Source organism: Idiotropiscis lumnitzeri, chromosome 3 (assembly GCF_059441095.1).
Source record: "Idiotropiscis lumnitzeri isolate Australia: NSW breed Sydney's pygmy pipehorse chromosome 3, RoL_Ilum_1.0, whole genome shotgun sequence".
NCBI lineage: Eukaryota > Metazoa > Chordata > Actinopteri > Syngnathiformes > Syngnathidae > Idiotropiscis > Idiotropiscis lumnitzeri.
This window is the reverse complement of record NC_142393.1, coordinates 29,243,399-29,255,468: the sequence shown is the minus strand read 5'-3', so window position 1 is coordinate 29,255,468 and position 12,070 is coordinate 29,243,399. Positions and strand designations below refer to the sequence as shown.

At 40.3% G+C, this 12,070-nt stretch overlaps 1 pseudogene; it reads left to right on the top strand.

Moving 5' to 3' along the window:
• The first annotated feature begins 5,247 nt into the window (after positions 1–5,247).
• On the top strand, positions 5,248–10,744 carry LOC148340749 (uncharacterized; annotated as a pseudogene).
• Positions 10,745–12,070: the final 1,326 nt, after the last annotated feature.

Below are 12,070 nucleotides of genomic sequence, written 5' to 3'. Positions count from 1 at the left end.
TCTTTAGACATATAGGTGGTTTTACTTTGCCTGCCTTGTGCATTTGATGTTGCTCACTGTGGTCCAAGGAATGCTCAGGGAGTCAGATGCATGGAAAATTCGAGGAAACATTCCCCTGGCCACCGTGAAGCATCACCCCTGATAAATGGTTCTTCAGAACATGAACAAGATTGGTGGCCTAGTCCGCTCTTTCATACTCTGCTTTGCATACTCCATAGCATCAGACATGTCACCAGGCACAGCCTTATGGGGGTCACATCAAATGCATGAGGGGCCTAATTACTATTAATACCCTACAGACAGCACATACTTTGCACCATATACTAGCGTAGTACTGCCGCTCTCAGTCACTACTCTTGAATGGCACCCATTTTCGAGTACCGCAAGCATTATAATAGGCAACATTTACAGTACTCATACTATTGAGTCAAATTGGATGTGCCAAAGTGAAGCAAATTGTGACGATGCCTCGTTCACTTGCTCCTTGGAGATGTATCCTCAAGTAAGAACTCACTGGATTATTACAGAATCATTGCTTTTGATTGCATTACATCATACTAACTAAATTTTACTTTATGGTTACAGATCCAGTATAGTGGATGCGCTGACATATCACTTCAACCGGGCCACCCAGTTCAACTGGTGCCTAATGTCTGCTACAGATTTGAAATGAAAAATGGAAAATAATATGTATCTTCTTTCAAGATCATTTCAGAGTTTGTGGCTCCAGTAGGATCTTTTAAGAAACGGTTCAGAATACTGGACACTAATGATCCTCAGTTACCATACAGTGACGCATCATGACAGTCTACACGCGTAATTGACATCCCTACTTAAGCTCATATACAATACAATACAAAATCAACTTAAATCATAAATCATGCACAAGTTATCTGGAATCCTCAGACAAAACCTTGAGGAGTTTTTGGAGGACACATGAGTATAGGTGTCTATTACTCAAAATTTATCAAATAAATGAACAAGTGTTACCCATTCATTTTAATAGTCATTTATAACCCACCTAAATATTGCGACATTTTTTATGATGATTTAAATTGTATTTGATCAAATATTGACAGAGAAACTGAATGTATAATCATTTTAATATGAATTGGGAGGATAAAATGGATAAAGGAATGTTGAAATATTTAATGGAGATGTTTGGACACAAACACATGATAAATTATCCTACTAGAATCACAAGACATGGTGAAACATTGATTTAATCTTTACAAACAGATCAGAAAGAATAACAAAAAAATTATGATTTCATTGCAAGGATCGCTGATAACATGATTTTAGTTGTGAGAAAGTTAGTAAAAATGTCTTATCACAACAAAACAGAGAAGAAAATCAAAAGTATAGGAATCCTAAAAGCAACAAATGAATGATTTTGACCAGAATTTAAACTAAATTGACTTGGAATAGTGTCGCTGCAGAGTCTTATTTAAAGCTGAGTGCAATCAAATTTGTTCATACATTTAAATGATTTAATTAAAAAAAAGCATGCAAAACTTTGTCTACTAAACCTGATAAGCATTCTCTCGTGGTTCAATGGGGACATTTTGCATCTTATGAAAATTCTTGACCTAAAAGTAAGGAAAGCAAAAAAATAAATAAATAACCTGGGCCAAGATTGATCATGTAATCTGTACTGGTCTCAGAAATAAAGTCAATAGTGAGTTACGCAAAGCTAAAATAAATTATTTTACAAAAACGATTAAAGATGACAGCACGTCCAAACTATGACATCGCATAAACAAACTAATCAACTCAAGTTAAAAAAAAAATAAAATAAAATTAACTACAAGCTGTTTTAAAATTGAAAATTATTACAATTTGTGTTAATTAATTTAACAGATTATTTGTAGAATCGGTTCAAGATTTAGCAAATAACTTCAAGGGTACACGATCTTCTCAGAGGGAAGTTGAGCTCAAGAGTAGTACCCTTTTCCAATTTAAAGAAGTCTCAGCCGACAAAATCAGAAAAAACATTTTAAATCTAAAAAATAAAATCAAAATCAAAAAAATGATCATGACATTAATCTAGAGTGAATCAAAAAGCATTTAAATCCTTTTGATCACCTTGTAAATCCATCAACACAAACAATCCTATTCCCACAGAGATGGAAAATTGCTGTAATTACACCAGTATTCAATTCAGGCAAACGTGGACCAAGTGAGTAACAGCAGTCCTACTGGCATCCTTCCTGTAGTATCAAAAGTGCTGGAAAAAAATTCACCAGCATCTCTTTGGGTGGGCACAGCCCCCCATGGCCCTCCCTTGGTGATAGGCTTGCATAGTTTTTTTACTTGAGTCATGACGCCTGATTTCTTGAACATCGCAACTTTCTCTGTGCATTCAAGGCATGACAGAGTGTTCTGTGCTCAACAAAACGGGAAAAAAATCTTTAAAGATTAGGACAAACCTATTTTTTAAGCACTGAATATAGCATATTGTCATGAACTAGGTTATGCGTTTTATTATGTGTATCCATTGAGCGCTAGTGGCAAATAAGTCATGTTTTGTTACTTTGAGTGCTGCTATGTCCGAGTTCATAAAACACAGCTGTGCGTGGTCGCGAGTGTCAGAATGGACTGGAGCGAGACTGTGAGGTAGAGCGTGTGCTGTGCTGTTCCTGTTAGATGTCTACCATGGGCATCCAAAAACTGTGTTTTGGTTGTTAATAAATGTGACTTCACTGACTAATGCCTCTGTAATCCATAGTAGATACTACAATATGTTTGTGTGCACCAGGACATCGCATTACATCAAACAAGCACGGTAGCCTGTGTGTGCTAATGCTAGCTCCCAGACATGACTTTCCCTCTGTCTGAACTGAAATCAGACATCACCCACAACTTTTTATACGCCATGAAAGGATGGTTTGCATCATAAAACATATTTTGTGTAAAATGCTGGCTGTTGTTAAGAGGATTCTGTTGCTCACAGAGGTCAGTGGTGAATCTGCATTACTTCAGATGCTTCTGTTTACAACACGGATGCTCCGGATTACCACCACTGCACAAATGCATCATAGAAAAGCTTAGAGCCAGCGAGAGATCACGAGGCAAGGCAGTTTCGAAAAGAAACAAAGCCTCAAGTCAATAAATACCTAAAGAAACGACTCGTTGAAGATTAACGGATTGAGTTACTGTATGGTAAGGCCCAGGGAGGCCGCGCCAACATTAAACTGTGATGTCTACTTGGAGACACAAAATATCATCCTGCAGGCCAGGAATGGCCCCAGGGCCGCGACTTTGAGACCATCGCTTAAAACTGTAAAAAGAAGTTCCATGTTCAACTTACATACTTTCCAAGGATATTTTCTTTATTCTATTCACAGAAACCTTCCCACTTGTAACCACACAATTATTTCTGAAAGGTCATGAGGAACATTAGCATGTGGAAACTTCAGCATAGAAGACAAAACATATTGAGCATCAAATATCCAAGAGTAAATGGTACTTTCTCTCTTAGACTGAATATTGCTTTCCAAACAAACCAAGTTTTATGAGTGGTAACGTCCAGGTATTTGCCTTTCTATCAAGGAGCATGGAATTTTGAATGCATAGTCATGTCTGTGATGTTATCATTCTCAAAACCAATTTTATTTTACACTGCACATCACACATGTGCAAATAGAAAACTTGGACTTGGGGGTTAGCGGGGGTTCTCTGTATGACGAAGGCCACTGCAAATCAAAGAAAGTAATCACCGTAAAACTCATAAACATTTTCCCTGAGGAATGTCAAAAGGAGACATATTGGTGAAAGCAAGGGCCGGTACTCTTACTGTGAGCGTATGCGTGTACAGTATTGACCTGACACACATGAACAGGATCCCGTTGCCCAGGGAAATATCTGCCAAATTGGACTCTAAGCAGGCTACGTGAGTGTGCCTAATGAGGCGCTAATCAAGGGTCCACAAGTGAAGCTGTATGACAGAATGGAAAAATAGTTTATAAAGGTTCCCAGTTTCGACATGGTGAGCGATTATTATCGGCTGTCAGTTCAGCACCAGAGATGGGCAGTTTAGGTCCCCTTGGGTTGGGAAATAAGAATCATAACAGGCCTAGGCATCACCTTTTCGTTCATTAATGTCTTGCATTGTAGACAACATCCATCCATCCATCTTCTGTACCGCTACTCCTCACTAGGGTCGCGGGGGGTGCTGAAGCCTATCCCAGCTATCTTCGGGCAGTAGGTGGGGGACACCCTGAATTGGTTGCCAGCCAATCGCAGGGCACACAGAGACGAACAACCATCCGCACTCACACTCATACCTAGGGGCAATTTCGAGTGTTCAATCGGCCTGCCATGCATGTTTTTGGAATGTGGGAGGAAACCGGAGCACCCGGAGGAAACCCATGCAAGCACGGGGAGCACATGCAAACTCCACACAGGATGGCCGGAACCGGGATCGAACCCACGCCTGATGCTGTCTCTCACTGTGAGGCCATCGTGCTAACCAGTTGTCCACTGTGCCGCCCTTGTAGACAACATTCATCACTAAATTGCATCCGCGCTAAGACAAAGTAAACCTTCCACCACCAGTTCAGGTAATGTGAGGCAGTTTCTCAATATACTGGATAGCATTAAGATAACCCTTTATGGCTCCCCAAACAAAAGGTGTATGCTAGAAAAACATCCTCACACTTCTTGCCATCATGTTAGTTCTCCTATTTCTAGGTCAGCTCTGCTTACAAAGTAAATATATACTCAAAAGTTTGAAATTATATTATATGCATTTTAAATCCATGGTTTAGCGCAGGGGTGCACAATCGATGGAGAGTGGGAGATGCGGTGGTGGATTGCCGGGATGCGCATATGTCGAACCATATTGTGTTTCTGTTGCTGCGTCCACCCACATTAGGAATCAAACCCGCACCCTAACCACCATATATCTACGTGCAATGTATATGTATTAATAGAAAACAGTGAAAGCTTAATAGTTGTAATTTCAATATAGAAACCCATTTTGTTCACACGCTTACCTTCAATGGTGCGCGTTGGAGCTCACAGGAAAAGAGCCAACTCCCACACTTGTACTTAAGGACACCTTCTTCTACTTAGGTCTTCAGGGTCTGATCACACAGAGTCAGTCAATCAGTTGGTAATGCACAGATACAGTGGGAAACATCTCTACTCAGTTGGAAACTTCCTCCCAAAGCCTCATTTGCAACACACTTAGCTTCGAACCACTCCAGCGATAGTTGAAGATAATGGCTTGATGAATCCAACTGCATGACATCAAAAGCAAAAAGCAGAGACGTCGCACTGAGGTCTCCCAACCGGACCCCCTCGTCGCCTGTAAAATATTCGTACATCGAAGTATTGAGTAAAATGTCAAATGATGGGTGACAGAATATAAGCATATTAAAAAAAATCTTATTTACTGTCAGCAATGTGGATCATACATGGACCGAATGCTCCATATAAAGTGTCTGTTACCCCATATTCCATAGCTCCTCGAGGAAAATAGACAAACACCTCCAATTCCAGAAAGCCACTGGTTGTGCGATCTCCCGTGCAACCTCCATGATCTTGCTGAGGGTAAAGAGCTGGTCCATTATTCGACGGCCAGTACAAATAAGACAATGCTCCTCCTGAATCTTAGATTGGACACAACCTCCACTCCGGCACTCCTGATTAAACCTTATCAGGGAGACAGAGGAGTGTGTTCACCCTGCGGTTGGATACACACCTCCTGGTCCCTTTTTTGAAGGGGGGACCACAACAATCCAATCCAGAAACACTCACCCCACTGTTCTTGTGATGTTGCAGAGGTGCGTCAACCGGGACAGGCCCATGAACATAAAGAGCTTCGAGGAACATCCCTCGGGTCATCCCACCAATGTGCTTTTTATACACCTCACTTCAATTTCAGATATCAATGAAATTGAGGAGATCTTCAAAGTTTTCTCCCTACCGATTACAAAGTTGAGATCAGCAGGGCCCCATTCGCACTATACGAAGTGTTGCTGGTGCACTGTGAAGCATAATGTGTCAGGGCGAATTGAGGCCTTAAACTACTTTCACAATTACCACTGAGAGTCTGTGTGTGGGATAGAGAGGATTTAAATTCTTTTGTCTCCTCTGATGACTTCTGATGCTGAAGCAGCTCTATCAGGCTGAGCTGCCTAATTGTATCTGACAATTGCAAACAGTCTAGCCTTGCGAATAATTAAGCCTGGCAATTTCTAAGATTCATGGGACGTAAGCCGAAGGGGAAGCAGAAGACTACTCTTTATTTTTCTTTTATTCTTTCGGCCGAACCTCACCTGAAGGTAAAAATCACGTATGAAAAATACAAGAAAGGTTCACTAGGGTTTGTCGACTTTCCAACCATGCAATGACGTCACTCAATATGTGTTTTTGTATTCAGGAGGCAGAGCCGCTTACAGCAACAAATGAACGCACTGACTGAAATTAGTCCATCATCTTAATTGGTTTAAATTGTTTCACCTTCTTTTCAAAATGCTCAGCTTTGGTACGTTAGCGAGAACCAGCAAAAGGGAAAAAAAAAGTCTCGCCCATGATTTTGACTTTTCAACTCTCGCTATCAAAATGGAAGGATACCACGGAGTAATGCAACCACACACAATGAGGTTAGTGATTATTTCAAACCTTTTAAAAAGGGATGCGTCACGATGAAAATTATTGTCCGAACCCAAATATGAGGAAACCAAGGCCAAGAACTGATACACGGAAAGTATTGATTATTCTCGCTACATAAATCAATAATTGCTGCAATCTACCTTCAATAAAACCAGATTACGGTGAAGCCCTACATGACCTTGCTCTCTTTCTCAAAACCTGTATCACTGTATTGGGCATGAGTTGGATAATGTTGCTAACATCATCAATAAACTCTTTCCATTCATCAGCAATTAGCATTAGTTTAATCAAAATTCCAATTCCAGGAAAAAAAAATAACTGAGAAAATTAGCTTTTTGTAAAAGCATGCATTTCAAGCATAATTTCAGTTGTGACACTACTATTTTTGCTTTTGTGACACCTCAAATATCTGAATAATGTTTTAATTCTATAAAATAAAAATTTGCAGTGTGATATTGAAATTGGTTTGAAGAAATTAAAGCTTTGTGAGCGATAAATATGCAAAAAACACAGAAATCAGGAGAAGGGCAAAAACTTTCTTTTTTATTTATTTTTTTGCTTTTCCCCTTGAAATCACATTTTTCATCTGTTGGACTATGACGTGTTTTTTGAGGGACTGACGATAGACAGAAATGATAATGATAATGATAGAAACATGCTTGAAATAAAATGATGATATATAATTATATTCAATATAAATAAAATGTTGGACTGACCGACTGGCAATTACAGTTTGGTTCGGCTTGAAAAAAATGACAGACTGACGATCACCGACGGGTGCCCAGTACACTGACAGATGACGAATGACGGACTAGCAACATTTTGTAAATTGCTATTCCTGTGAAATCTTTTAATTATCATACTGTACTAAAAAATATCCATGGCATCATCACCAAAGAGAGGATTTTGAATTGACTTTCATCACTTTAGTTTCAACTTGAAAAAAATGTAAACCCCGACCACGCACACACAATCCTGCAACCTCCCAATAAATTAGCCTTCACACGACAATCTATTATGTGGATTTGAACTTGCGGGGGCTAAAGTCTTTTCTTCCTGTTTGGAAGCGCCTGCCTCCCTTCCTGAACTGCACTGTGGAGTGAGGACTTAAAAGGGCCACTGGGCTTTTCTCCACTCACCTTTGCCCTGTGCAGAGTGCTGCCAACACATGCAATTAGACCTACTCGATGTCACTCGTGTCTGAAGTCCAAATTCTTAAAGTTATTCAACTATTTAAGGTAATTACTTAGATGTAAAACACAGCTACATAGTCCTGTTAATTTTTATGATAAATGTAAGTAAAAATATAATTAACCTTTAAATGCAAGCCATCTGTATTATTATTATTATCATTATTATAAGTTTGTTACTTTTTAAATTGTTTTTATTTTGAGCTTTTTAAAGCTTTAACCTTTTGTAGAATAGTAAAGACATGTTCTGAGCATTTTGAGCCCATTGAATGAAAATCCAACAAAACAATGCTAGCAATAAGAAATGTGTGTAACTGTTGCTCTGCAGTGGTTGAGCAAATGGGGATTTTCTTGCACTCAAAGTACTTTAACTTTGCTCATTCACCCGATGACACAGCATCAGGAGCACCTGGGGTTTCACTATCTTGCTCAAGGAGCCAGGTATGGTAACAGAGCCTGAGGATTTAACCCTCAACTTTCTGTTTGGCAGACAGTCACTCTACCACCTGAGCCATGACGACTCACACAAAGTGCAAAATCCTGACTGGGGTCTTTGCAGACAAGTGCATTGCATTTCATTGCTAATTTTGCAGTCTCTCTCTTTATTTGGCCTTTCTACTACTTTTTTTGTTTGAGTTGTAAGTATTGTGGTTTTTGTTACTCCACACCTTCTCATTTCCTTATTGACCATTGGCATATTCAGTTAGCGGCAACCTTCCGCTTGTATCCATGTATGTGGTATGAACACCCCATGGATTAAAGTTCTCAGTCGTTGTGACGTATTTCAGTTTTTTGGAAAATGTGAGGTGGTGGGGGGCTGTTGACTTCACGAGTGTTTAGTTTAGACCCATCAATAAAGTGACACTGATTTCAACAAATACAGCTAGTCAGAGGGCAGAGCAAAGGGCATTTAATACTTGTCAATGCGGCATAGGGCGAGTACTGTTGCAATTTCTCGCAAATGGAATGGTCTCATCTGTGGATATACATTACCAAATAAGGACAGCTGGTGGGTGCTTTGTGAGTGGTTTTAACGGTATCTTTTTTTCCCCCGTAAGGCTTTTTAATTGTGTTTCTAAATGTACTGTTGAAAAAGGGGTTATCCTAAACACAAGCTTATAGGGCGAGACAACCTTTATGTAGTCTTAACTTCGTCTTTGTGAATTTCTGGAAGAATGTGTGATAGAAATAAATTTTGGAGACCATGACTGAAGTGACCGTGTTATGCTGTACTAGGTAGTGTTAGTCAGCGGCCGGCTTGTTTTTCGTTGAATTTTGTCAGCGGTTGTACCGATGAAATCACAACTGTCGCCCGATGATGTAGCCAGTTCTTACTATTTGAAGATGTTTTTCAGGTTAAGCAAATTCATTATACCAGCATGGATGCACAATTTGTTTTAGGAGATCACAGCGTTTCGACCATTGACAAAATTGTAAAAAAAAAACAAACAAAAAAACAAAAAACTCAGATGGGCTTCGTTAAATAAAGTAGGGGAGAAAGCTTGTTTGTTACAAAAAAATAAATAAATAATTGTTGAGTATGTGCATGTCTGCAAACAATGCAAACCCTATAATTTATATACATTATTTATTTTATTTATTTATATACAATTTATACAGAGTTTGAGAGATTTATGTTTAGATTAACACGAAAACAACATACTTTTTTTCCTCTTGTTGATATTTTGGTTTTGCATAATATTCCTTATAACTAAACTATATTTCCACTCCGTTGTTACTCCAGAAAGCTCATGGTCTCAACGTCTCTGTGTAGGCCCTGGGCGATGCAAAGCATCATATTTAGGATGATGTCCTGCTCCTGCTTCTTTAAAAAAAAAAACCTAGTGGAAACACTTGACTGCTATCATAGTCCGTGACGGCAATAAAGTATAATGTGTGCCTTTTCAAAATCATTGTGATAATATTTCAGTATGCGCTCTGCTTTATCTGTTGATTTTTCAGGTCAAAGCAAACTGATGTAGCACAGGTTTTCCCTCCAAAAAAGGCCCATTGCAATTGTAGAGGGTGCTGGATTCAGAGAAATGATTTAAACCTGTTGCCTTCTAGACACCACTTCACAGATTTGATGGAAGCAAAATGAAAGGCTACTCTTGAAAATAATAATTGCAAACTCAAAAATCACACTCACCACTGATTGTTGGACAAGTGCCGCCACCGAGACGTACTTGGGAATAACTTGCTATTTTCTTAATGAGAAATGGACTATTACTTCATACATCCTTACCACCATGCGATTTTAGGGATCAGGATCAGGCCAAAAGCATTGCTGATAGTGGAAAAGACGGGCATCTCCTTCAGCAGGGATATCAAGGCTGTTGTCATGACAATGCTGCAAATATTGTGGCAGCTCTAAGAATCCTCAATGAGAGGCATGGAGTTGTGTCACACAGGTGTTCTGGCCTCACACTTCAGTTGGTGATAGGACATGCCCTCAAGAAGGATCCCCAAATAAACAAGATCACTTGTAGAGCACTTCAAGAAGCGTGAGCTGTCCAGCAGCAAACTATAGAGCAAACAAAAAATGCATGGGTGTTGATGAAAACAAACTATTTCAGGATGTCTCTACCCGCCTTCTGCGGCAGCGGTGGTCAGTGACTGCAGTCCTGTCAGACCCAGATGCCACAAAATGGGGGAAATCAATATCTGGACTTGAAGACTGGCTGTTAGGCCTGATTAGAGGAACTTGAGGTCGCTCTTAAACCAACCTTCCTAAGTGTTATGTCACAGTCTCCACACTACCTCACCTGGTGAATGGTCGACAGAAATCAACGCAGAACAGATCCTTTGAGTGTGCTCCTATCACCTCATTTCAGGCAGCCGCAGAAGAGGAGAGAGCTTCAAGGTGGACCAGCGAGACCACATTCACTAAGGAGAATGGTCCAGATGTGTGCCTCCTTGCTAACTGCCCTTGACTCCAGGTATTTTGACTTTATTGTATTATTTATTGAACGATACCAAACAAGGGTAAGAAGTCTCTGTTGGACATGGAATAATATAAAAGATTATTCAGACAAATTTGAAGGAAATCCGATTGGATTGGAGATTTGGTATTATATTGAGAAATAATTATAAATTCTTTATCAATATGGATGAACGAACATGAAAGCTGAAACGACGACTTAGTTATTGTAATGTTCCCTTGACTATCACACCAGTGACAGTGTCTAATTGGGATTTCACCTCAGTTAGTGATCAAGCAAAATTAAATCAATTATTTGCGTCTTCATGCACCTCGATCAATTATTTGCGTCTTCATGCACCTTGCAGGCGATTACGGGAGAGTTTCCTCACACAGTTAAGTCTGCTGAGTAAACTGTGCACAATCACTGTTGTGATTATTTCTCTGTTTTCAGACCACATTCAGGGTGTAACAGACACACTAATGGACTCTGACTCAGATGACTGCAGCGATGACAATGAATGGCCAAGAAAATGATGGTGAAATGTTGACGAAGGATGTACTTTGAAAAATAGTCACTTAAGCAGTATAAGACCCTCAGCTGACTGCGGTGGTGGAAGGACAATGAAGAGAAGTTGTCCAATGTGGCTCAGCTGGCCCGATCGTATCAGGCCGGCCCCGCAACTTCAACACCAGGGGTCTTCAATCCTGTTGCTCGAGGGCCGGTGTCCTGCCCGTTTTCCACCTCTCCCTGGTGCAACACACCTGAGCGATCGTTATCTAGCTTCTACAGACCTTGCTGATTATCGGATCATTTGAATCAGCTGTGTTGCAGCAACGAGAGATGGAAAACCTGCAGGACACCGGCCCTCGAGGAACCGGATTGAGCACCCCTGTTCAACACCATCTCAGCATCTCTTCCCGGCTCTTGGAAAATTGTTACAAAAAAAGCAAGCCAGACACCTGACCATGTCAACATGCTTGCATTCCTCCACTTTAAAGCATCTAGACTCTAGATGCTTTAAAGTGGAGGAATTCTAGAGAACAATATAGAGGTGTGAAATTGTGTTAAGTCACTGACGGTGTAGTGGTACACTCGCCCGAGTTGTGTGCGGGCAGCGTGGGTTCAGTTCCCACTCAGTGATGGTGTCTATGTCTGCCCTGTGATTGGCTGGCGACCAGTTCAGGGTGTAGTGTGCCTTTCACCCGTAGTCAGCAGGGATAGGCTCCAGCACCCTCCCGCGACCCTGTACAGGATAAGCGGTGTGGATAATGACACGACAAATTGTGTTAAATCTTGTTATAAAGTTCTGCTCGTATTCACTTGGATGGTTTCAAT